Below are 26,412 nucleotides of genomic sequence, written 5' to 3' on the forward strand. Positions count from 1 at the left end.
CTCCAGCCACCGGCAGTTCTGGATGGCCACAGGCCTCCCCTGCAGACATCTGCTTCTGATGGGACCCCAGAAGCAGAATGTGTGTTTCCTGTGGGTGGTTGGCTCCCAAAACCAGAAAACAGAGGCGGGAGGAAGGGGTGGAATTGAGCTTCCTCTCACCCTCACATCTGCTGACTCACCAATAGAGGCGTGAATGCAGCACCAGGTAGCCCAGGGTTCAAATCCTGGTCTGGCTCTGCCCTCTGCTAGGTGCAGGACCTTGGACAAGCTGTCCAGCCTTTCTGAGAGTTGATTTTCTCATCCCTAAAATGGGAACAGCACTGGCACCCATCTGATGGGGTTCACATAAGGAGTAAGTTAGGTGATGCATATTGGTTACTTACGACAGTGCTCGGCATGTACGGGGGTGGAGAGGGCGAGGCATCAGACTGGCCTGTTGTCAAAGAAGCCCTCAACTCTAAAGCACAAAGCCACAGAGTTGAGGTTCCCCCAGCAGCAGGCAGTGCCCACCTCATAGGGTGGTTGTGAAGATTCGACTGGTTAATATAAGGACAGTGCCTGGCACACATGAGCACTTATTAGATAATAATAGCTTGAATCATTTGAAGAAGTGTCAATATTCAATTATTCTTCATCTACAAAAATGGCAACTTCAAATGGCAGTTATGATCCTTGTTCATCTGTCCTTCCTCTCTCTCTTTCTTTTTCTTTCTTTCTTTCTTTCTTTCTTTCTTTCTTTCTTTCTTTCTTTCTTTCTTTCTTTCTCTTTCTTTCTTTCTTTCTTTCTTTCTTTCTTTCTTTCTTTCTTTCTTTCTTTCTTTCTTTCTCTTTCTCTCTCTCTCTCTCTTTCTTTCTCTCTTTCTTGAGACAGAGTCTTGCTCTGTAACCCAGGCTGGAGTGCAGTGGCATAATCTCGGCTCACTGCAACCTCCACCTCTCAGGCTCAAGTGATTCTCATGCCTCAGCCTCCCAAATAGCTGGGATTACAGGCATGCATGGCCATACTTGGCTAATTTTTGTGTTTTTAATATGGAGTTTCAGCACATTGGCCAGGCTGGTCTCAAACTCCTGACCTCAAGTGATCCACCCGCCTTACCCTCTCAGAGTACTAGGATTATAGCGTGAGCCACCGCGCCTGGCTGATCCTTGTGATTTCTTAGCAAGGTGCTTATGGTAGGGGCTCAAAAATATTTAGTTCCTTCCTCTCAAATAATCTGGTTGGGATGAGCCAGTCTGGGGTCCCAGGGAACATTGAGAGCCTACCCTCCCCACCTTCACTCAGGCCCAGTGTCCTTTGCCCCGAGGAGGGCCTGGCTGTCGGCCAAGCCACCCCCATCCCCAGGGCCACAGTGTGGGCAGTGCAGCCACAGGAACCAGCATGGACCCTTCATAGACCTGGATGCTCCCAACTTGTCACTCGGAGCAGAGCACACTGCCATCTGCAGGGTCACCGCTGGGCCTCGTCACTTATCATGATTGCTAATTAAAGACAAAATTACCCGACCCTGGCCTGGTGGCACCTCTCCCAATGCCTGGCTCTGGCTGGCTGGGCCTCAGTGGGGAAGGGCTGCCCCTGATACTTGGGATGGTGGCCAGAGCGAGGGGAGTGGAATCCCACCCAGAACGGAGAAGGTGCCAAGCCATCTGGAAAGCTGGGGCCAGCCCGACACCTCACCAGCCAGCTGGGAGAAATGAGATCTTGGGCCAATCTGGGGGTGACAGGAAAGGGAGGGCGAGATGTGGACGTCTTATTCCCAACTGTATCCCCAGCCCCTTAGAGCAGTTGTTGTTGTCAGAGAGAACAGATGTGATGTACTGAGCATGCCAGGCACGAAGGGGGCATTTGATAAATAATAAATTGCTGCGTGGCTTGATGGATGGGGCAGCAAGTGCATAGTCAGTGCTCAGCGTTTTCCGCATACATTTTCAGAATAACAAACCCCTCTATGGTGCTTTTAGTCAGGTGTTATTCTTAGCATTTAAATATATTCATTCAATGGTTCTCACCAGGACTCTATAAGAGATGTTATTTCCCCATTTTACAGATGAGGAAACCAAGGCACAAAGAAGTGAAGTAACCATCACAACGCCACACAACCAGCAAGTGGTGGAGATAAGAGAGGTCACAAGATTTGGGAACATAAGGGATTATCTGGGTGAACCTAATCTTCCAGAATAGAAGTTGGCTTTTCATCTTCCTAGAATTTTAGGATTGGGTACAGAAGTAGAGGCTCCCATTGCAGGTCAAGAGGAGAAAAAGGGAGAGGAAAAGAGAGGAGGTAGTTGTAGTAAAAATAACAGCTTATAGGTATTGAGCCGTTACTGTGTGCCGGGTTCTGCACCCAGCCCTTTCTCTGTTTCCTTCTATTTAATCCTTAGAGTAGCAGTACTTTGAGGTCTGTGAGCTTTGCCTGCAATCTGTAACTTTTACAAATGAGGCACATTGCAAAATGACCCTGGCATCCCTGGCAAGAGACACAGAAGCAGCTTCCCCTCCACGACCCCCCAGGCCAGGCAGTGTCCTCTCTATGAAACAGGAGGAAGAACACCCCTCACAGAGCCGTGGTGAGGCTCAGGGGCTGAGTGGGCATTAACTCTGCCCCCGTGCCAAGAGTTCAGACTGTGGGCTCCCTTGCTCTGAAGCTTTCTACATGACTGCAAATTGGCCCCAGACTGTGAGGCTCCCCTCTGTCCGCTTAGATCTGGTCAGAACCCCCATCAAGAGGCATAATCTCCTTACTTTTCAGATGCAGAAAATGAAACCCAAGGAAGGATAACTGGAACCTAGGGCCCCAGCCCGATGCAGTCTCTAGGGCTCCTGATACCTCTTGAATCTAAAGAAGGAAAGAGCTGGCTACCATCAGGGAGGATACTGGGGACCAAAGAGAAAACACTGAGGGGCTCTTGTACATTCTGGGGTGACAGAGCCCAGAACAGAGCCTCTCCACCCATACCCATTATTTCTGCAGCAGAGGCAGGTTCAGGCTGGAGAAATTCCAGAGCAAGGCAGTCACAGTGATGAAGAGCTTGGAGCAGCTGGCACGTATGTGTACACATGAACCTTAAAGGCCGCTTGGATCTAGGAAGATAAGGGCCAAAGGGAGCTACGATGGGAGCTTATAAAGTGGCAAACGGAACCGGGGAAGGGATAGAGCAAACACAGGACCAAGGCACTCTGGCCTCTCCAGGAGCCAGGATAAGACAAAGCTCAACAAGCTATAGGGAGAGGGTCAAAAACATGGACTCTGGGGCCAGACTCCTTTGGTTTGAAGCACTGCTGTGCCATTTATTAGCTGTGTGACCTTAGGCAATTTGGTTGGCCTCTCTGTTCTTCAGTTTGCATCTGTAAAATGGAGCCAGGAAACAGAGCTTCTCTCACAGGGGTGCTCTGATGAGTAAATGAAACACTACCTGAGAAAGGCTTAGAAGAGTGCCTTGTGCAAACATAGTGAGTGATGTACGCGCATTGGCTGCTGCTGTTATCAGTATCGCGCCAAGTGGGAACATCCGTCGTTCGGTTCCCCAGATGTTTATGTGATGGAGCCCTCATGGTGGAAAGATGAATGGTCACTAGAGGAGCTCACAGGCTAGTGGGGACAAGACATAATGACAGATTTAAGCATTGAGGGTCCCATAAGGTTTAGCCAACTCCAGGGATGTTCAGTGGGATCATTAGAGGAAGTCAGAGATATCTAGAGTGTGACCTTGGCCTTTTGACCTCCCTCAGCACCGTCATCAGAGACAGTCCCACCAGGCGACAGAAGCTGTACCATTCCAGTGTCCTTGCTTTATAGAGGAAGGACAACATGAAGGCCCCAGGTGGCCCAGGGAACAGGTGAGGCCGCAGTAAGCAAGGGGCCGAGTGAGGACAGAGAGGTCCTGCGTGGCAGCTTTGTGGATCCTTTGCACCTTTTTCTCTTTTCATTCGTGAACTTCTCTGGGGCAAGATTATTTTTTAATTGAGTGTAATATACATACAGAAAGTGCACACATCAAATGTGTACAGCTCAGTGCCTTTTTACCACCTGAACACACACACCTGTGAACCAGGCCTCGGATTAAGAATTCAAGCATGGCCAACCCCCCATCCTCCCTCTGGTCACTACCATTTCCCACGTGTAATGCTGTCGTGACTCCCACAGCATGGATTCATTTCACCTACTTTTTTTTTTTTTTGAGACCAGTCTTGCTCTGTTGCTCAGGCTGGAGTTCAGTGGCATGATGTTGGCTCACTGCAACCTCTGCCTCCTGGATTCAAGTGATTCTCATGCCTCAGCCTCCTGAGTAGCTGTGACTACAGGCACCTGCCACCTTGCCCGGCTAATTTTTGTATTTTTAATAGAGACGGGGTTTCACCATGTGGGCCAGGCTGGTCTCGAACTCCTGACCTCAAGTGATCTGCCCACAAGTGATCTGCCCACCTTGGCCTCCCAGATAGTTTCACTTGCTTTTGAACTTCCCCTAAATGGACTGATGCTGTATGCAGTCTTCTGTGTCTGGCTTCTTTTGCTCGACGTATTTGTTTGATTCATCCGTGTTGTGTGTGGCTGTATTTTATTGCACTTGGTGAAGAAGCCATATATTCTACAAGTGACTGGGCATGAGGCCATTTCTTTTCTTTTTCTTTTTCTTTTTTTTTTTTTTTTGAGACGGAGTCTTGCTCTGTTGCTCAGGCTGGAGTGCAGTGGTGTGATCTTAGCTCTCTGCAACCTCCGTCTCCCAGATTCAAGTGATTCTCCTGCCTCACTACAGGTGTGCACCACCACACTTGGCTAATTTTTTGTATTTTTAGTAGAGACAGGGTTTCACCATGTTGGCCAGGCTGGTCTCAAACTCCTGACCTCAGGTGATCCACCTGCCTTGGCCTCCCAAAGTGCTGGGATTACAGGCGTGAGCCACTGCACCCAGCCGAGGCCATTTCTCCTTTGGGGCTGCCATGTATTGTGCTGCTGTGGACATCCTAGGGCATGTTTTCAGTGACTGCGCCCAGTCCTGGGGTCTGTATATCTGGGAGCGGAATGGCTGAGTCCTCTGTACTTGACATCCAGCATGGGGCTGGAGAGGAGCCACTGGCCCATGTTTATTGAGCATGGATTCCCAGCCAAACCCTGTGCAGGGCTCCCAGCTGTCTGCCACTGCCGAGAGCCACCTTGGCTCACTGTTTCTCTAATGAGGGTGTGACCCTGAGTCAGGCCCCTGGGATGGAGCAGCATGATTTATAACACAATATCGACACATTTAAGGGAATACTGCTCCAAACAGCAGGCTCTTTCCGAATGATTAAAAGCCATGGGAAGCAGGGATGCTTGAGCACAGATTAAGAAATCAAAACCTGTGTTCTTCCGAGTGGGCTCAGCTCTGGGGAAAGCGGGCTGTACCTGGGGCTGGACCATGGATGCTGGGAAGGGGAGTAGTTGGCCACAAAGGGAAGGGGAGGCATTGGAGGGAAATCCAGAAAGACTGGAGATTAGAATGCCCCTGGAAGGACAGGTAGGGAGAAAATGGCCAAACATACATGGAATGAAAGAGAACAATAGGAAAAGCCTTCACTTGTTATTACATTTTACCAACCTTTAGCACAGTGCTTGGTTCTTAAGGCAGCAGATGCCCTGCAGAGTGAGTTTAACACAGACAACTGGTCTACCCACTCCCACTGAGTCATATTCTCCAGGTTGGGGCTTGAGGAGCAGACAGTGCAAGCCCCAGCAGTGATTCTGATTTCCAGCCAGGTCTAGAAAACAACTGTTTTAAGGGACCAGTCCCATCAGCCCACCCTATGTCTCATCAAAAATGGGCTGAGCTCTCCTGACTCCCAGGCCCCTGACTCTCCTCCTGGTTTCTTTGGCTCTCCCAGTACTGAGTCTGCCGTTCACTCTCAGGGTGATTTTTTAACTGTGCATCCTGTCTGGCTGCAGCATTAACTCAACTTAGCAGTGAACCTCCATCCTGGCCTGGCTGCCTCTGGCTGCTTTTAAATAACCCCACTTCACTTTGACCTCCCTCTGGTATGTTTTAAGAGACAATATCTCCTTGGACTCGAGGTAAGGAAGCAGTCTTTGCATGCTCATGGGTTCGTGGCAGAGATCTGACTTGACTTTGACCTTTCTCAGCCTTAGGTGCTGCACCTGTGGAGTGGGAATAATGACACCTAGGTCATCAAGTTCTCATGATTACCAAAGAGGTAACGGGCATGAGATGCTGCACACAGCTCAGCTGACCAGTCAGCTACCCAGAGTAGCCAGAAACAGTATCCAAGGGGGAGTGTAAACCATTTCCATCACCCGGGGCATGTCATAGCAGCCTCCTGCCTGGTGGCCCTGTCTCCAGTCTTGTCCCCTCAAGTCCTTTTCCACACAGCTCACAGAGGGGTCCTTGTAGAACTCAGATCTGACCCAAATCCTTTGTGCGCTGCAAACCCAGGAGCACAGGAACTAGCTGTGAATCCACAGCTTCTCTGGGCTCAGCCGAAAGGTCAGGACTTTACATGGGTTATTTTGTTTCCTGGTTACAACAAACCTATGCAGATGGTATTGTTATTTTCTTTTTTTTTTTTAATGAGGAAACTGAGGCACTAAGAGGTCAAGAATAAAGCTGGACCTTTTGCCCAAGGCTGACATGAAAGCCCTTATCTGTTCTTTGGTCCTCTCCTGTGTGCCCCTGGCCACTGTGGATGAATTTTTGACAACAGAGGATGTCCCGCCAGCTGAAGGTTGAATAGTGCTTCAGGATGGGACCCTCCTGTCCTGGCCAGAGAACATTTTCACATCTCCTGAGGCTTCTGGAGCCCATGTGTTGCATCTGAGATATTGGTTGTTGGTGACTAGGATTAAAGCCGTGGATCACACTTCCATAGAATGCAGCAAGATGCAAACATCCGTCCCCTAGAAGCCGGGGCCCTGATTTGCTTATTTTGCAGCTTGAAACCACCACTTCCTTTGGTAGGCTGGGGAGAGGTTTGAGGGAGGGCAGTGTAGGGCTGGCTGGCCTGGCCCCTGGCTACCTAGGCTGTTCAGCCCCTTGTCTGCCCCTCCTGATGAGGCTTCCTGGGGCACAGTGAAATGTCAGATGAGCTGGGAGCTACCAAGCTGGGTCTCTACCACCCCAGCCCCTCCTTCTAATTTGTGATCTGGAGACTTTGGTTTCCTGAAAAATCACAGAACTTAAAGTTGCCAAAGCCGAAGGTGAGCATCTCAGAGGCATTTAATCATCTAATCCTCACCTTCACCTTGTGGTATTAGGAGACCTGGATTTAGTTCCAGCTCCTTGTTTGCCTGGAGGTGAAACCTGAATGTGTCAGACAATCTCCAAGGGTCTCGGTTTTGCCATCTCCAAAATAGAGATAATAAGGCAGAAATGTAGTAAGTACAACTTGAGTGTCAGGTATAACCATAATATCATCTCTGTCACTAGACCTCTGGGACACCTGACCCTGCAGGGAAGGGGAGGGTCAGGAAATGAAGATGATCAAGATAGGCTTTCAAGAAAGGCAATGCTGGAGCTACATTCTGGAATCTCCGTGGAAATTAGTGGACCACAGAGAGCCAGGATTGCAGGCAAGTGTCTGCTCTCATCCCCCACCCCCAAGCAGATCATGAACTCCTTGAAGGTAGGGAATGTGTGTGTGAGGGAATGCATGAAGTGTGTGTGTGTGTATTTACTTGTATGCTGACTTGTGTGTGCATAAACACACATATGTGCTCCTTATTCATTTCATATCTATATGCATGTAGCCAATAGGATAGTCATATAGGTGCTCAATAAATATTTGTTGAATTGTACTGAAGAAAAGCAGCTCTGTTTTCTAGCTGGTGGAAGGGTGTCCAGGTTTTGGAAGAAATCCACATCAGGTGTGTCCACATGACTACTGGTGCTCTGTGCTGGCTCCTCAGGGACATTAAAATGTCTGTGCCCTGTGTCTGAAAATACTAGGCCTCTGCACTTAAAATCAAGGCATTGGTGCTCATGCATTGGAGGATTACATAAGGCCACTTCCACCTCTCACCTCTGACCCTGTGACGGAAGTAAGGTCAAGGGGGTCTGTGGCCTCCCTCCTGCTGTTGCCTGTAGCATGTGTCCGTGATACAGAGTTCAATGGGCAGGTCAAGAGACATCACTGTGAAAAACAAGCAAACAAAAGGCGGACTACCACCTTGTTAGTGTGAAAATGACAAAGAAAGCTGTATTTCTCAGGGTGGGAGGCCACGTGGGTTCGCAGGCATTGGCGCTAAGACTTGCCCCTGCCAGATGCATCTTTTGAGATGGGAGTTTTAATCTATCAGTATTGATGGGCCTTTGGAAAGAAGGTGCTAGAGTGTTGCCATAAAGTTCATCCTTGTGTGTGCTTTAGAGTGAATGCTATCGGTATGTCATCCCGCCATATAGGTGGGCCTGGAATTTTTCAAAAATTTAATCTCAAAAGCATTGTTTTATTTTATGCTAGTTTATTCTATTATATTGATTTGATTCTATTCTATTTTATGCACCAACACGCATAAAACAGTTCTATAATGGATTAAAGTTTGCTATGGCAAGATAAACTAAATGTGAACTCAATGACAGAGATAAAAGAAAAATGAGAGTGAAGACACAAAAATAAGCCAGAAACAAGATGCATCTTCAAATAAATGATAGACCATTCTATATAGATGCTTACTCTGGTGAACTATAAACAGGACTCTGAGCTTCCAGGAAGGTATTAGGATAAGGAAAACCTAGTCAGTTATACTGTCCCAGTTATCATCAAACAAACCTATTGATCAGGACAAGCAAACTATGTCTGATACTGAGACCTGAGGGGAATTTCCTCTAAGCCCTTTGGGAAGAAGACCCGGTGTGATAAAGAACAACCTCCCTAGAAAAATCCTTACAGAAAGTCCAACCTTGCATTAAATGGTTCTGTCCACTGAGCGAATATTCAGCATAAGCCTTCCTCAACACATAGTTCAGAGAGACAGGTTATGACTCAGATGCCCAGATCTGCCACTCCTACAATTGTGTCAGTCCATTTAGCACAGGGGTTCTTGTGTCAGGGCTGAAACTATATGCAGTTATTTTAAAACTGGTGTTCAGTTATGTCATACATGTCTTACACTTTAAATTTTTAAGGACAAATAGTCTTGTTTGAGTTTTGAAAGCTCTGACAGTTGGATCCAACTCACTCAAGCTAGGTGAGATGGTCAGGCCCATAAAGTGAAGAGCCACATGGGTCTAGTGTACTGCAATGCCTACCATGCCTAGTCTTGCATCTGGCACACAGTAGGTGCTCATGGTACTTGTTTGTTGAATGAAGGGCTAGGGATATGGATTGAATAGTAGTTTGATGAACAAATTAATAACTAATTAAAGAAAAGAATTAATTAATCCAGGTGCATTAAGATAGTCATAGTGGACACCTGCTGAACCTTTTCCATCATGTGAAGAGTTTAAATGATGAGGCAATGTCTTGCATTCAGAAAGGACTGGATCTTAGGTAATAGTCCAGCCTATCCTCCGCCACCCTCATTTTAATATACAACTAGTATATTTCACATGCGGGGAGCTTGAAACTCCTCTCATCTCACCCCTTGGAGAGAGGACCCTGGTCTCATTATTATCTAGAATCCAAGAGTTGCTTCCTTGCCCTGACTGAGAAGGATTCCCACCATCTCAGCCACTGACCCCTCAAAATGGCCCTCAGGCCCCATTAGCTTCTGGGTTTGTCCCAACACACACTGAATCAGGAGCAACCTTTGATCTGCCTGAACCTTCAGAACTGTGGAACTAATGGGGGAAATAGGACTTGCTTGAGGTTCTTCCCAGAGATGTCCTAACCTTGCCGTCCCATCTCCTTTTCCCTCCTTCCCATAAGGTATTTCACAATGCTTTCAGAATGAACAGGTTTTGAAAATTGTGCTGCATACATTTACTTTGCCCAGGGAATGACACATCTGGGCTCCAGATATTTTTCAGTCCTGCAGAGTGGTAGCCAATTTCAGGTGGTTGTAGGTAGAGCTCAGACTAAACACAAGGGTGCAGACAGCCATGCATAAAGGCACATTTGAGATTCCTCTGTGGCTTTTGCCACTGTTTTGTTCTCCATCTGGGATGCCCCTTGAGCTACTTGGTGTCTCTCTTCTAAGAGACATCACTAACACACCCCCTGTTAGGGCACCAGGGTCTTTGGTACAGTGAAGAGGTGCCCAGGGATTGAATCCCAGCTCAGCTCTGTGATCTCAGGTGAATTATCTGCCCTCTCTGCATCTCGGTGTCCACATCTGTAAAAGAAAGTGAATGGTCTCCACTTTATAGGGCTGTTGTGAGGGTTACAGAGCTAATGCTTGAAAAATGCTTAGGACAGTGCCTGGCAGATACTAAGCACTAAGTAGGTGTTTGCCATTATTATTCCTAGTTTCCTTCTTCTCTGGAGATCACTATGGAATTAGAAGTTGTTCCCTGTCCCTTAATTGGTTATTATCATTTCACCTTAGCCCTATGTGACCATTTTTATCCTAATGTCTCCCCAGAGCCTAATAATGATGGTGATGATCGTGCTGAAATGTATTGAGCCCCTTCTCTGTGCCAGACACTGTGAAAAGCACTTGACATTATAGCCTGTAGGAGAGTCTATAGCTTGGCTCAATTCCTGACACAGCGTTTAGTGCATACAATAATTCTTTGATGTAGGCACTATGATTAGCCCCACTTTCAGCTAAGGAAAAGAAGGCTTAGGGAGGAACTGAGAAAGCAAATCATATCCAGGACTTGATCCAGGATAGCCAGCCTCAGATCCCATGTTCTCAACCACTACCCAGAGATTGAGAAATAACACAACCAAATAGAAAACTCCTGGCATGGCATACAGCCAGAACATATAGTGGCACATGCTATAGGGTTTGGGTTACAGACTACTGAAGGATGTGGACTTTGAGCCAGGCCTTAAAAAGGATGGACAGTAGGATAGGGAAAGGCATTCCAGGTAGAAGGAATGGCATGAACAAAGATATAGAGGCTAAAAACCAAGAGAATGTTTAAGCACAGAAGTAGTTAGCATTAGCTAAAGTATAGGTAGGTATGTGGAAGGCTAAAATAGTACCTGATTGTGGAGGGCATTGCATGACCAAAAAAAAAAAAAATATTATCCTATAGGAAACAGGGAACTGTGGAATGCTTTTGAGTAGGGAAGAGCAAGCCCACAGCTGTGATCTAGAAAGATTAGCTTGGCAGAGGAATATCAGGTGGAGAGATGGGACATTGGGAGGTCATTGGATTTGATGATGCCTAAACTCATGAGATATTCCCAGTGTTCCAGAAGCAAGACTTGGTCCAAAGTCACACAGCTAGTGAAAAGTAGAGCCCAAACTCTAGTCAGATCTTCTGACTCTAAATTCTGTATTCATTCTGCTATACCAAGGAAAGATACAGCTGATCCCGTTATAAGATCTGAAAGAATTAAGCCTCGTGAACTCTGAAGGGTCATGGCTCTAGTTACAAGGGGTCTGAGGACTCCTCGACATTGTATGCAGAACGATGTGTATGTGTGTGTGTTTGTCCTGTGAGCATGTGCACAAATGGGGTTGGTCATGGGAGATGGCCCACTGCATCCACTTTTTAGTGTCCACAAACACAGTGACAAACCACTGTAAAACCTCAGGGGTCACACCCAAAGGTGAAGCCCAGAGTTCTGCAGGAACACTGCCTGCATTACAAAACCAACAGTAAAGAGAAGAAAAGAGACAAATTGATTGATAGAGTTCAGTGGGAAGAGGGAAGGGTAGAAGTTAAATAAACACTTGAGGCTTAAGAACCAAGTGTCCTCTGGGCAGTCAGCCTTCTTTAGAGCAGTAGTTCTCGATGACTGGTGATTTTGCTCCCCAGGGGACAAGTGGCAATGTCTAGAGACAATTCTGGTTGTCACAACTGGGGACAGGAATGGTGCTATTGACAACAAATAATTATCGGACTTATGGTATCAATAGTACCAAGGTGGAGAAACCCTGCTTTGGAGGAAAAAGAAGTCTTGACTTCTAGCACAGAGCTGAGCAGAAACACTGGCCTTGTATCTTCAGTGCTCAGCTTCCAGAAGAGGCTGAGGGCTAATGAGCCTCTTGTGGAGTAACAGGCCTATGTGTGGTGAGCAGAACCTGGAAGTCTTTATGATTTCCATTAAACCTCAGGAATGGATATAGGCCTGACCCCGGAGGCCCTGCCCAGGGGCTCATTTGGCCTGGTTCCCTCTGAGCACCTGGTTGCATCTCCCCCTGCTTATCTGGAATTTAGGACTTGGGTCACTGGTTATGGTCCTCTGTGCAAACCAACGGCACAGAGCTGGAGGGACCTGAGAGGCCCTCTTGTCCCCTCCCTACCTATAGCTCACCCCCATATTTAGAGAAGAAGGCATGGAAGCCCAGGGAGGTGAAATGACTTGCCCATGGCTGTGGTTGTGTATCCATGAGGACTCTTCCAGCAAGTGGAAGAAAATCCTGCTCCAACTAGATTGAGCCAACTGTTTTCATTCAGTAACCAAAACATCCAGGTTCCACCTTTGACACAGCTGGATCCAGGGACTTGGTTGATGTCACTGGGTCTTGTCTCTGGCCACTTCTTCACTCTGTTCTCTTCCTGGGACATTCTGAGCTGTCTTGGAAGCGAGATGATGGTTGGACTTTCAGGTTTCAACTTCACAGCTTTAATCAAGGGAGAAATCAAGAGTCTCTCTCTCTCTCTCTTCTTCTCTTTCTCTCTCTCAGTGGTCCCTGTGAATGCATCTGTGGGCTCTGAGTTAGGGAATATGTCCATCCCTGATCCAGCCCCTGTTGTTTCGAGGAAGTGATGCCCTGAATGACTAGCCCAAAGCAGAAAGGAGGGTCCACAATGCCTGTGCAGGGAGTGGAGAGGGGTGGTCCTCCAGAGAAAATTGGGGATGCTATTACCAGAAGAAAAGGGAGTAGACACTGGATGGGCCAAAATAACGCATGTCACCCCCTCCAGCTGATGAGTGGCTGGGCTCAGCATAGGTGTCCTGCTATCTAGCCTGTTCCTCCAGCTCTGATACAGGCCACCTAAGGCAGAACAGCTACCTCCAAAGGACCTACCCATGGTTTTGACTCTTGGCCTGGAGAACAAGAGGTGAAGGAGATAGGGAGAGGATAGTCCAGGACTAAGACCTGAGACCTGGGAGCCAGCCACCCCAGTGGAGTTAAAGATCTCACTTTGCTCTCTTCATGGCCGGGATTTGGGGCACTGGCTTGGAGTGTGGGAAGGGAATAGGAGCAGGTGACTTGGATTTGGACAGTGACTCAGGGGAAAGAGGACAAGAAGAGCCCTGATCTAGGAGCTGGGAAATGACTTAAAAGCCATTTACTGCCCTCTTCCCACCCTTCCTGCCTTTTTGCCTTCCTTCTAGTAAATATGCATGGGGTGCCCACTCTAGTCTGCCTGTGCTCCCCTTCCTGCAGCACTGGCGGCCTCTCCTGACATGCCACCTCCTCACTGCCCACTCCAAGCCAAGGAGCAGGTGTAGGATCTCTCCTCTTCCTGGCTCCATTCAGAGCTTGCTTTGATGCTTGCTTGCCTTCCTCCCTTCCTTCCTTCCTTCTCTCTCTTTTTCTTTCCTTCTTTCTTTCTTTCTTCTTTTCTTATCTCGTTCTCTTTCTTTCTTCTTTTCTTCTTTCTTTCTTTCTTTTCTTTCTTTCTTTCTTTCTTTCTTTCTTTCTTTCTTTCTTTCTTTCCTTCTTTCCTTCTTTCTTTCTTTCTTTCTTTCTTTCTTTCTTTCTTTCTTTCTTTCTTTCTTTCTTTCCTTCTTTCCTTCTTTCCTTCTTTCCTTCTTTCCTTCTTTCCTTCTTTCCTTCTTTCTTTCTTTTTTGCAAACACAGGATCTCACTCTGTCACCAGGCTGGAGTACAGTGATGTGATCACAGCCCAGCTCACTGCAGCCTTAACCTCCTGGGCTTGAGTGATCCTCCCATCTCAGCCTCTGGAGCAGCTGGGACTATAGGCATGCACCATCACGCCCCACTAATTTTGAAGGGAACGCTGGGAGGAGGTTTTGGAGAGATGGGATTTTGCCATGTTGTCCAGGCTGGTCTCAAACTCTTGGACTCAAGCGATCTGCTTGCCTCAGCCTCCCAAAGTGCTGGGATTGCCAGGCATGAGCCACCGTGCCCAGCCCCTTGATGCTTATTTTTATCCTTAGTTTTCCTGTAGGGAATATTGGGGGAGTGGGTCCCACCAGCATGATTTCCTTGGCCCCTGCTCTTCCCTGGGGACTGATGGGTACTTAGACCCTCTGACATTGCAGGCGCTCCCTGCCCGTGGCAAAGCACCCTGCCAGATGCCAGTCCCCCAGCCTTTTTCCCTTCAGTCCCCTCCCCTTCCCCACCAGGTCATGTGCAGCTCCCTGAGTGGCATCAGCTAGAGGCAGAATTAACTTGGTTGATCTGATTCCCAAATGCTTGCCTGAAGCACTTTCCAGATGTAGAGGAGATGACATTAGCTAGGCGGTCCATGCTGTTTATTTATTTATTTTTTTAGAGACAGTTCTCACTCTGTCACCCAGGCTGGAGCCCAGTAGCACAATCATAGCTCACTGCAGCCTCAAACTCCTGGGTTCAAGCAGTCCTTCCGCCTTAGCCTCCCATGTAGCTGGGACTACAAGCACATGCCAGTATGCTTGGCTAATTTTTTTAAAAAAGGTTTTGTAGAGATGGGGTCTCACTGTGTTGCCCACACTTGTCTTGAACTCCTGGCCTCAAGTGATCCTCCCACCTTGGCCTCACAAAATGCTGAGATTACAGGCAGGAGCCATCATGCCCAGCCAGGCTGTTTATTTTTAATCCATTCCAAACCACAAATCAGATGTGCCTGTGCCTCAAAAAGAAGTGTCTGTAAGTCCTTGGGTGGCTGTCCATTGAGTGCCATCCTAGGTGCTAGGGTTGGAGAAGGAAACACAACGACAAACATCCCTGTCTTTGTAGAGCTGACCATGAACATATATTAAGTCAAATAGATAGTCTACCAGCTGGGAAAAGCTAAGTGGAGAAAAGCAAAGCAGGTCTGGTTATTGGGAGAACCAGGGGCCAAAGCTGCAGCTTCAAACAGGGTGTCCCAAAGCCTCTGAAAAGGTGGCATTTGCACACGCTGAAGGAGGTGAGTGAGTGAGCCTGTGGTGTCTGGAGAGATGGCTCCAGGCAGAGGGATGAGTAGGTGTAACTGCCCCAGGGCACGTTAAAGTAGGAGTTCAAAGAACAAGTTCAAAGAATAATAAAGTGACTAGGATGCGTCAGGCAGAGTAAGCCAGGAGGAAAAGAGAAAGTGAATCCCAGGGGTGAATGGGTCCCTTGCAGGCATTGTAAGGACTTTGTACTTTATTCCTAGTGGGATGGGGCATTGGAGTGTTTTGAGCAGAGGAGGGACCTGATCTGACTTTTTTTTTTTTTTTTTTTAATAGAATCACTCTGGTTGTTGCATTGAGAATAGACCCTGGTGAGGGTGGGGCAAGGACCAGAGCAGGGAAACCACTCAAGACTGTGTCAATAATCTCAGTCAGCAATGAAGGTAGCAGATGAAGTTGTCAGGACCAGGTGCTACTTCTGTGGGTATTGAGAAGCAGTTGGGCTCTGCGCTTATTCCAGAGAAAGAGGCAACAGGATTTGCTGATGGATTAGATGTGGGATGTAAAGGCTGACTTCAGGGTTTTTGGCCTGAGCCCTGGAAGGAAGAAGGTGTTAAAGGAACAGGTTTGGGGACAGGGCAGAGATCAGCAGGTCAGTGTGGGATGTGCTATGTCTGCAATGCCCATTGGACAGTAAGTGATGATGTCCAGTAGATGTCCGCTGAGATGGAGAGACTATGGAAGGAAAGAGACCTCCACATATGTTCTATCTTTCCTTGCGTGTAAGAACCGTAAGCTGATAGATTACATTATCTACCCATTTTAGAGATGAAGAAACTGAGCATTTTAGGGGTAAATAATGGGCCAAAGCTCACAGGATGCATATGTGGCAAAACAGAATTCAAACCTCAACCCCTATGATTCCAAATTCATTGCTTCTTTCCTCTCCATCTTGTTGATTCCTCAGTTTTACAGGAGATTAAAAAAACTAGTGGAAAATTGTTAACCAGTGAAAGTTGTCATTGTCCTCCTGAGCTAAGAAAAGAGAACCCCTGCCTGCATCTCAGGACCCCTATCCTTCCCTTGTTCCTGCTGTGTCCTAGGCAGTTTGGGTTGTAAGTGACAATCACATGGGTACTACCTCATGCAGATATTCTTACTTTAATTCCTCCTTCTTCTGGCTCTCGGCCCTTTGCTTCTTGAGTTGGAAGGTTTTTTTATGACTCTGGGTCTGTTTGTGTGTGTCTCTGTGTATGTGTTTACGCAGTGAAGGCTCAAGCAATGAAAATAGCAGGAGGCTTGACCTTCTGAAATGAATAACCCCAACCTTGTAAATAAATCAACCACTCTACCAGACCAAAAAAGATAATACCTGTAGGGCAATAGATGGGATCATTGTTTTTTGATTTCTTCTTTTTTATGTTCTCTTGACACACAACATAACTTTCTCTTTTGAAAGCAATGTTCTAAGATTGCAACAAACTGTAGTTGAAATTATTTTAGTGAAAGAAAATAATGTCTTAGGGTCATCTAAAGAAATGACTTCATATATCTATTTTACTCTCTTAAATGTTTCTCCAAGTCATGCTGAAGTGGCAAAGATTTTTCTGATTCCAAGTTCCTGCTAACAAAATACGTTAACTGTAGAGAGCAGAGATATCTGAGTCTAGTGCAAGCAAAACAAACTGGTTAGGAGAGCTGTACAGATAAAGATAAACAAGATTCTTGGATTCCCAATAATGTGGTTGACCTTATTATTTGGTGCTGTGGTTTGGATGGTGAAAACTCATGGTGAAATTTGGTCCCCAGTGTGACAGTGTTGGGAGCTGAGGACTAGTGGGAGGTGTTTGGGTCATGGCGGCAGATCCCTCATGAATAAACCAATGCCCTTCTGCAGGGGCAGGGGAGTTCTTACTGTCTTGGGACTAGATTAGTTTCTTTGAGCCCCATTAATCTTGAGGGACATGTTCAGACCTAGTTCTGTGATAAACCTATATTTGTGTTCCCTTAACCTTCTAACTCACAGGTTGGCAAACATCAGCCTGAGTGCCTTTTTTGTAAATAAAGTTTTATTGGAACACGGCCACACCTATTCACCAGCAGAACTGAGTAGTTGCTACAAAGAGTATATGGCCCACAAAACTGAAAATATTTATTATCTGGCCCTTTATAGAAAAAGTTGGCTGTTTTTCACAAATACCACAGACACATGATTCTGTCTAGCAAACTCCTAGGCAGCTACAAGGCCTAATTAGAGTATTCTTTCTCCCTTCCAAGTATTAGTCAGGCCCAACCCTGCTTAACTTCCAAAATCAGACAATATTGGGCATGTTCAGGGCGGTATGGCTGTACACTAGAGTATTCTTTCTCCTGAGAGACCTTCTAGTAGCTACCCAAGCCCAAGGCAAAGCTAACCACATTCTCCTCGGGACCTCCAAGGGGCTTTTAATAGCCAAAAAAAAAAAAAAAAAAAAAAAATCAGTGATGTTTATAGAATACTGTATTCTAGACACTGTTTTAAGCATGTCACAGAGATTAATAATTTAACTATCATAGCAACCCTAAGTGGTAGGTATTTTTATCATTACCATTTTAGAAATGAGGAGATCAAGGCAGAGAGCGATTACATAACTTTCTTACAGTCACACAGCTGGTAAATAAGTGAGCTGGGGTTTGAACCCAGGTAGTCTGGCAGTCCATTCACCATTTGGCTGCCATAGGCTCTGTCATTATCCCCATTATACAGATGGGAAACAGACTACACAGCATGTATTCTATTGTGTTCTAAGAGAATCCATGTCTGTCCCCAGTTTTTCCTTGAGAACAGAGGTACCCTTCCTCTCCCCACACCCTAGTGCCCAATGCATAGAGATGATCAGACACACAGAGAAGGGGTCACCTTCTTGACCATGAGCTTTTAGAGACCAGAGAGGTCATCTGTTCATCATTGGGTCCTCAGTGCCTAGCCCTGTTCTTGCCTCAAAGAAGTTGGGCTCAGCAAGTGGGTCAAGAAGGGAGGAAGTTTTCTGAAAATAGGAAGCCCTCCATTTTTGGCTCACCTGTGCCCTTCCTTCTTTCTAAGCTTACGGGGTTGGAGGTCTAGTTCCTTTCTACACTGTATTGGCTGCTGAGACACAAGGTCTCTGTCTGCTGGGCTCTCACTAGGAAAAGGTCAGCCAAACCTCAGTGCCAGAGTCTATTTACCTTGGCTAGGAGGTGTTCCCTGGGGAAGGAAAGGACATTACCTGCTACACTCACTGGTGTTTAATGTGACTTGGCTGCCTTTTCAAAAGCTTCCATGATTCCACTTAAGGAGGAGTAAATCAGCACAAGTTCTGCCAGCACCAGGAAATATTTCAGCCAATGGAATTTTACCTCCTTCTACTCCAGTGGGGTTGATCTTCAAGGAAACCTATTTATCGACAAAGACCCCAACTATATTTTTGTAGACACAAACAAGGACCATAAAGAATCATTGCCAGAAAGACCGTTGGGAGTCAACTGATGCGTTAGAAAGGAAGGACATTGGAAAAAAAGTTAGCAAAATACAAATGACATTTGATCACCATCAACTGAGTATTTGAGCAGCATCCAAGGGGTGACGTTGGCAACAAGGGTGACATGACAGTGTTCAGAGGAAAGGGGGCCCGCTTTCAGGTTGGCTGGGTCAGGGCAGAAAGACTTTTGGGGGAAATAAGATGAAAGCTATGGGGGAGGGGTGGGCTCTCAGTGTGGGAAACGGTGTTTACAAAGGTGCACAGGTGGGAGGGTGGAAGCTGTGGTTCAGGTACAAGAGTACCTTCAAGGAGGGATGGCTGTGATGGTACAGCTAGAAACTGGGTAGGAGATTCAGTGGGTACCGAGCAGTCAAGAGTCTGGGTATCAGAGTCAGACCTGGGCTCAGTTTTCAACCATCCACTTTGTTAGCTGTATACCATTAGCTGGCAACCTAAATCTCTTCGTGCCTGGTGGGTGGTGGAAATGTTCTGTGACTCAGTTGGGGTCATAGTTACAAAGGTTGTTCATTTGTCAAAACTCTTCAAGCAGTATACTTTAAATGGATGTTTTATTTTATGTGAATTATATCTCAGTAAAGTTGCTTTCAAAAGAAAAAAAAAGTGTGCCCAGATTTCTTTATCTGAATGGCAGAATAATAATATCTACCTCATTGGAAAGGTATAAGGAGTGACCAAGAAATGCTTGTAAAGTGTTTAACCCAATACTTGGCTCATTATAAACTATGATTACTATCATTGCGTTACGTTGCATAGAACCTCATAAGCCATCACTAAATACTTTGAACTTTTGTCTGATAGGCACAGGGAGCCATTGAAGATGACTGAGCAAGGAAGCAATCAAAACTTTTTAAAAATTGCAATTATATGTATATATATATAAAATATTATATATTATAAAATTTACCATTTTAACAATTTTTAAGTACAGTTTAGTGGCATTTGGTACATTCATATCATTGTGCAACCATCACCACCATCTAAAACTTTGTTCTGAAGAGAGGAATTGGGCAGGATAACCAAGAGGAGAGAAAAGCTCAAAAAGACCATTGGAATGCTATTTAGAACAGTGTGTGCAGATGTTGAAGGCCTGAGTCAGGATGAATTTACAGGAATTGAAGAAACATAAAAGAGAACTTAGGAAAGAAGCAACCATCAGCATTGGCAATTGATTGAAATTTAATTATGAGAAAGAAAGGAAGAAGTCATGAAGATGACCAAAAAGAAGTACAAAGGCATCTCAAGCTCTCTTGTTAATATTAATACTTTTCTTCACATGTTATTTGGCTTAAGATTCTGGCAGTCTTGTAAAATAAAAACATTCGTACTGATAATAGTGCTGATGAAGGTGTGGTAAGATTGGCACTTAAGTATGTTATTGTGGACACAACCTTTAGAAAACTAATATAGCAATATATGTCATAGGCCATTTAAAAACAAATCTTGGCTGGGCACGGCGGCTCACACCTGTAATCCCAGGACTTTGGGAGGCCAAGGCAGGCGGATCACTTGAGGTCAGGAGTTTGAAACCAGCCTGACCAACATCGTGAAACCCCATCTCTACTAAAAATACAAAACCAGCTGGGCGTGGTGGTGCATGCCTGTAATCCCAGATACTTGGGAGGCTGAGGCAGGAGAATCACTCGAACCTGGGAGGCAGAGGTTGCAGTGAGCCAAGATCACACCATTGCACTCCAGCCTGGGTGACAAGAGCAAAACTCCATCTCACAAAAACAAACAAACAAGCAAAATGATTCTTACTCTGATCCCATGCTTCAATTTTCAGGGATCTAGCTATCAGAATAATACAGAATTCACAGAAGCCATGTGTGTGTTGATATCCATGGACCTCAGGTGTTTTTATGATAGCCCCTAAGTGGAAGCAACTTAAATGTCCCCAACGAATGGAATAGTTTGATAAAATGTGACATTTCTACTAAATGAAACTTTAAACATTGTCTTTTTTTGTTTTTTTAGAGACAGGGTCTTGCTCTGTCACCCAGGCTGAAGTGCAGTGTTACCATTATGGCTCACTGCAGCCTTGAACTCCTGGGCTCAAGCGATCCTCAGCCTCCCAAAGTGGTTGGGATTACAGGCATGAGCCACCATGCATGGCCAAACAAACAAACAAACAAACAAAAACGTAAAGATGTGTTACAAGACTCCTTTACATAGGGAGGTGCCCTGAGGGATTTAAAATATAGTTTGAAAAAAAATACATTTGTATGCAACAATTAGGGAATAACAGGCCCATTACAAAAGTGAGCTCCACTCATAGGTGGATCTCTGTCCACAGACTAATTATATCTTTCTCCAGGTGCCTTGACATGACTGAGAGAGCAACCCCCAATTCAAATGAATGTGCGCTGGCTGTTGTTTAGTTCCACTCCACCGACCAGGTTCCTGAAGGCGGGGCTGCTTGAGGAGACTGTGGGTTTGCACTTGCACATAGTCCTGGTCCCTACGGTCAGCAGGGCACATATCATGGGCAAGGAGCAGATGGTGACAATCTGGTCCTGGTCAACAGCTCAACTGCCATCATTGTGACTGGAAATATCCCCTGCAATGGATTGGAGAGGGCATCTTCTATGCACTTTCATAAGAATATTATTCCACCTGGACTGGGGAAGTTGAAACAGATGGTGGCACAGTACTGCCTCTGGACTTCTTAGGCTGTAGGATCAGAAATGATAGTGGTGGGGAGAGAGGGATGTGGATATTTACCAGGTGAGAGCCAACCCAGGAAGCTCTCTCTCATGCCCCTAGGAATCCGACTGGAACAAATGTTCATAGGAGTTAACTGCAAAATAAAAACAACCCTGTCTCCTGGTGCATTTAAATGTATAATGCATTTTTATTTTCTTCATCTCATTACTGCAGTCCTGTGACAGAGGCCAGGCAGGTAGTGTTGGTCTTGCTTCACAGAAGGAGAAACCAAGTCATAGTGGGGCAGAGCAATTTGCTTCTCCATCTATAACAGAGGATCAGAGGAGAAAGGGTGCTGGATGTGTTAGCCACATGCAGTGCTTCCAGGCCTGGCTCAGAGCTTTTAAATGATTCCTCACTTAATTCAGTCTTCACAACCATCCTGAGCCATTGAGAGCCCCTTCTGTAGATGAGAAAAGAGGCTCAGAGAGGTTGAATTGTTAGCCAGGACCAAAGAGCTTACGAGGGGCAGAGCTGGGATTAGAACTCAGATCTGCCAGACTCCAAAGCCATATGGGGGCCACACCTTCCCAGGCGTCATAGTGTGCATAATAATGACTATACATCCGAGTAGGTGGGCCTCTGTGGCTGAGGAATCAGCCTGTCTCCAAGACCAAGGATACAGAGACCAGCTCTCCAAGATCAATTCATTCATCTGTTCATTTGTTCTTCCATCAGCCAAGTGAATGGCTCCTTCACCCTGAGCCTTGGCACCTCAGTTGTCCTGTTGATGTGATAGCAGTCCCCACATGCCCAGCCTTCACACCCTGTTCCCCAGGCCTGCTCACACCATCAGTAGATAAGAGGGAACATGGTACCAGAAGTGTGTCATTTCCTTTTAAATGCATTCATTCTTTCACTGGGAAGTCATTCATTTATTTATTCAACAGACATAGCCAGCCCTTTCCTTCATACCAGGCCTTGTGCTAAAAACTGGGGCTGCAAGGGAAGGAAATACAGTGCTAGCCCTGGCAGAAAGCAGTCCAGTGTGAAGGAAGGAGGGGTTAACAACCATAAGCCATTTTCATTCAAGAACTGGATGGCTCATTCCTGTAATCCCAGCACTTTGGAGGTCCAAGATAGGCAGATCACTGGAGGCCAGGAGTTTGAGACCAGCCTGGCCAACATGATGAAACCCTGTCTCTACTAAAAACACAAAAATTAACTAGACGTGGTGGCATGCGCCTGTAGTCCCAGCTACTCAGGAGGTTGAGGCACAAAATTTGATTGAACTTGGTAGGCAGAGGTTGCAGTGAGCGGAGATCACGTCACTGCACTCCAGCCTGGGCAACAGAGTGAGACTCTGTCTCAAAAAAAAAAAACAAAAAAAACCCGGTTGAACCCAGGCGTCAGCCTGTTGGGATCCAGGAAGTTTGAGGAGAAGATTATAAAAGGGAGTGATTGTCTGGGACGTTTTTTCCGTAGAGAAAGAGGTTTAGTCATAGGGCTGCTGAGCAAGGAGAGGAGAGGAAACCTCTAGTCCATCTGCCCCAGGAGACGGCTAGGGCTTTTAAGGGTTTTGGAGTGGGCTAAAGTGTGGAGATCGTGTTGATTGGCTGAAGAATGCAGGGTGAAGTCGTGGGAGAGGGAGATGAAGAAACTGCATCCTCACGCTGATTCGCTTCCTCTGAGGAGACTTTATAGAATGATGTTTCTGAAGCCCAGTGACCTTGGATGAGAACTTAGATGAGAGTGGAAGGAATCCCCGCCCACCCGGCCCCAGGCCTGTCAGGCTTCGTGTTCACCTCCACTGACTGGAACCCCCTAATAATGATAATGTCTTGACCATTTTCACATCTGAAAAATCGGGGGTGATGCTGCTCACCAGGTGCTTGCCACACTCCTCTGTGCTAGGCACTGTTCCTCTCTCCATCTCGCAGGTGGATCAGAGAGACCTGCGTTCTTTCCCAAGGCCCCTCGGGAAGGCAGAGAAGATAGCAGGATGTGCACTTGGCGTTTCTGGGCTCCAAAGCTAGCACCTTTCCTGCCATTCTCATAGGCTTCTCATAATGCCAGTGGCAAGGGCACTTTTCCCACAATCCTATAGTCACTTTGGCCATGCCCCCAGTCCCTCCCACTTCTGCTTCTGTGTCCCCTTCACCTCCTTGTCATCTCTGTAGCCTCCTTCGTAGACACTTCTGTCTCCCCTGCAGAATGAGTTAACGGCCGCTGTGGGAGATCTGCCCTGTCCTTCCAGAGGAGGCCAAATCAACCACATTTAACCCAACCAAAAAAAAACAAAAAAACAGTGTCTCAGTGAAAGCCAGCATGTTTAGGGGACAGCCACAGGGAAAAACCTAGTGCCACTTGTCTGCCTGTTTATGAGCTTTGTGCCCTTGAGCAGCCACTTGCCTTCCCAGAGATAAACTGCCTTGCCCTGCAGCTTCTGGTGCTGGGTGAGCTGAGGGCAGGGAAGAACTTTGTACTAGCGGTGCCACCAGCCTCAGTGTTTAGTAGGTATTGGTGCTGCTGGTAGGACCAGAATGACACTAGGAAAACAGGAAGCACATTAACCTCCGGGGCAAAAGAGCAGAACGAAGCTTCCCCAGGGCCAAGCCACAGAGAAAAAAAAAAAAAAAAAAAAAGTCTCTTCTTTGATAGAAAATAGAGGGGAGAAGAGTAAGTGAAAGCCCAAAGGCATCACCTGGGGACCGAGGGAGCACTGGGGGGCCTCCCCACTCAGGGTCCTTGCAGGGAAGCACAGGCAAGAAAAACCAAGAGTAGGTAAGTCTCTTTCTGCCAAGCAAGCTCTGTCCATGTCCCTTCACTGTCATGGGCCAGAGGAAAGCAGAGGACAGCCTCGATGTGCAATGTGGAGGTGCTCTCTGGGGCAGGGCATCCCTTCTGTGCAAATCAGGCCCAGGCATGAAGACAGATCCTCTGACAGCACTTGCAGGCAACGTTTTCCCAGCAAATGGAGCTTGCATCTATCCAAAAAGCAGCCCCATGTGTTAGAACCTTCTCTCAGCCTCAGAGGCCGGCCCCTCTTTCACGGGAAAGAAAAGGGCCTGGCATTTCTTGAGGACCCATTTTGTTCTTGGTATCTTTATGTAGGTGCTATTGTTTGAATTGTGTACCTGCCAAAATTCATATGGTGAGGTCCTAACCCCCAGTGCCTGAGAAAGTGACCTTGTTTGGAGCTAGGTTCATAGTGGATGGAACTAGTGAAGATGAGGTCATCCTGGATAGTGTGGGCTCCTAATCCAACAGGACTGATGTCCTCATGAAAAAGGTGAATTTGGACACTGACACACACTCAAGAACACCATGAACATGAAGGCGGAGATGGGGAGGATGCTTCTACAATACAACCAGGAAATGCCAAGCATTGCCAGCAAAACCCTAGGAGCTGGCAGAGAAGCCTGGAGCAGATTCCTTCTCACAGTCCCTAGGAGGAGCCAACTCTGCAACACCTTGAGCATGGTGTCTAGCTTCCAGAACTAGGAGACAAGAAATGTCTGTTGTTTAAGCCAGTGAGTGTGGAACTTTGTTATGACAGTGCTTGGAAGCTAATGCAGTATATTACCTTCTTAGACCTAACAGCACTACACAGGGAGGTATTAGGATACTCATTTTACAAACATAGGAATTCAGCTCAGAGACGGCAAGTGAGAAAAGAACATGGGTAAGAGCCCAGCTTTGCTCAGCTTTCCAGGCTCATGGAGAGTGAAGAATTCATATGAGTATTGGATCCTGAGTCTTGGTTGGAAGTCAAGGAGATCTGAGAAGCACTGTGGGGCTCCCAGTTGGCAAGCTAGGATCTGGGCCTATGAAATGAGCCTGCTGAGTCCCTCACCCCACCCACGGTAAAAGGGGCTCCGACAGAAGAGCCGGGACCTTCCCAGATGATCCTGGGCTGAGTCTGCTGGTCAGGGATCTGGGAAGGCAGGAATAAGGAGGTAGGAGCTGGTCAGGAATCAAAGGGACTCCCTTCATGAGCTGACCAAAGGCCAGGGCTGTTTTGCACATGGCCCAGGGTAGAAGGCCTCTCCCAGCCTAGACCGGGTATGGCCAGGGAGCCAAATGGCCCAGAGATAAGACTCAGCCTCACAGGTGCCAGGAGCCAAAAGGTCACGGGAGTTTCTGTAAGAGCCTAAGCAACGCTGCCTCTGGCTCTCTTTAATATTCTTCTTCAGGGAGCTTTCGGAGCCTGGGCATCTCCTCCACTGCTCTGGAATACCAGATTATTCCCAACAGGCCTTCTACAGCCCTCGCCACCTCCCTTGGGCTTCAGCAGCTTCCCCAGGTGGCACCTCCCCTTCCTACTGAGGGCTCTGCGCTGCAGCCGCCTGTTCTCCCTCCCCTGTTTCCACAGTTAGGGGAGTTCATCCTCTTACCACAGGGCCCCGAGGATCATTCTTAATCAAAGCACGGCAAGATGGCATCGCAGTCCCCCTGGAGCCTGCAAAACAGGCCTTTTAAACTCTGTCTCCTACCACGGGACTGTGGGGATGCAGGTGAGCTGTCACTAAGAGAGCCAGGGAAATGCAGGGATAGGGAGAAGTGGCTGTTGCTTCTCAGCAACCAGGGGAAGGTAGGGGGTGGCCAGGATGCCCAGCGCCCAAGGAGTCCTCTCTGGTGCTTACAGACTGAGGCTCATCCACCCCAACAGTATCCTCAGGAACGCCATGCCCTCTCCCTTGGTAGTGGGGAATGGGGAGTGGAAAAAAGACATGACTTGCAGCTGGAGTCGTTACATTTGGCCTTAGCATCACCTCCTGCCAGGCCACTTAGCCAGTGTCCAGCCTGTTGGGTGAAGCCAGGCCTACCTGCACAGGCTCAGCCACGCTCTGGTGTTCCCGCGTTCATGTGCTCTGCAGGCAGAACAGACTTGAGGCAGGCAGCAGTGGGGCTCGGGCCAGATTGTCCCCCAAGCCCCAGGGGGGATGGCCCGGCAGGCCAGTCCCAGCTGGAGGGAGGCCTGCAGAGGGGGCTCCTAGCTGCCACTGTGTGCTGTTCATAGTCCCTGGATTGGTTATGATTAGAACCAGTATAGCCATCCTGGGACTCCATCCCTAACAGGGGCCAGAGGGGCATCAGAGAGGCTAGGACTGGCTGCCTCCTTCCATGCCCACCTCCAAGTCACAGCCAAACCCCACAAAC

General features: G+C 47.2%; 1 protein-coding gene across 2 annotated transcripts in view; it reads left to right on the forward strand.

Annotated features, from left to right (window-relative positions):
• ABTB3 (ankyrin repeat and BTB domain containing 3) overlaps positions 1-26,412 on the forward strand; it is a 341,236-nt gene that overhangs the window by 150,167 nt on the left and 164,657 nt on the right. The gene's annotated exons all lie outside the window — the stretch shown is intronic.

This window comes from Gorilla gorilla, chromosome 10 (genome assembly GCF_029281585.2).
Source record: "Gorilla gorilla gorilla isolate KB3781 chromosome 10, NHGRI_mGorGor1-v2.1_pri, whole genome shotgun sequence".
In the NCBI taxonomy this organism is placed as follows: Eukaryota; Metazoa; Chordata; class Mammalia; order Primates; family Hominidae; genus Gorilla; species Gorilla gorilla.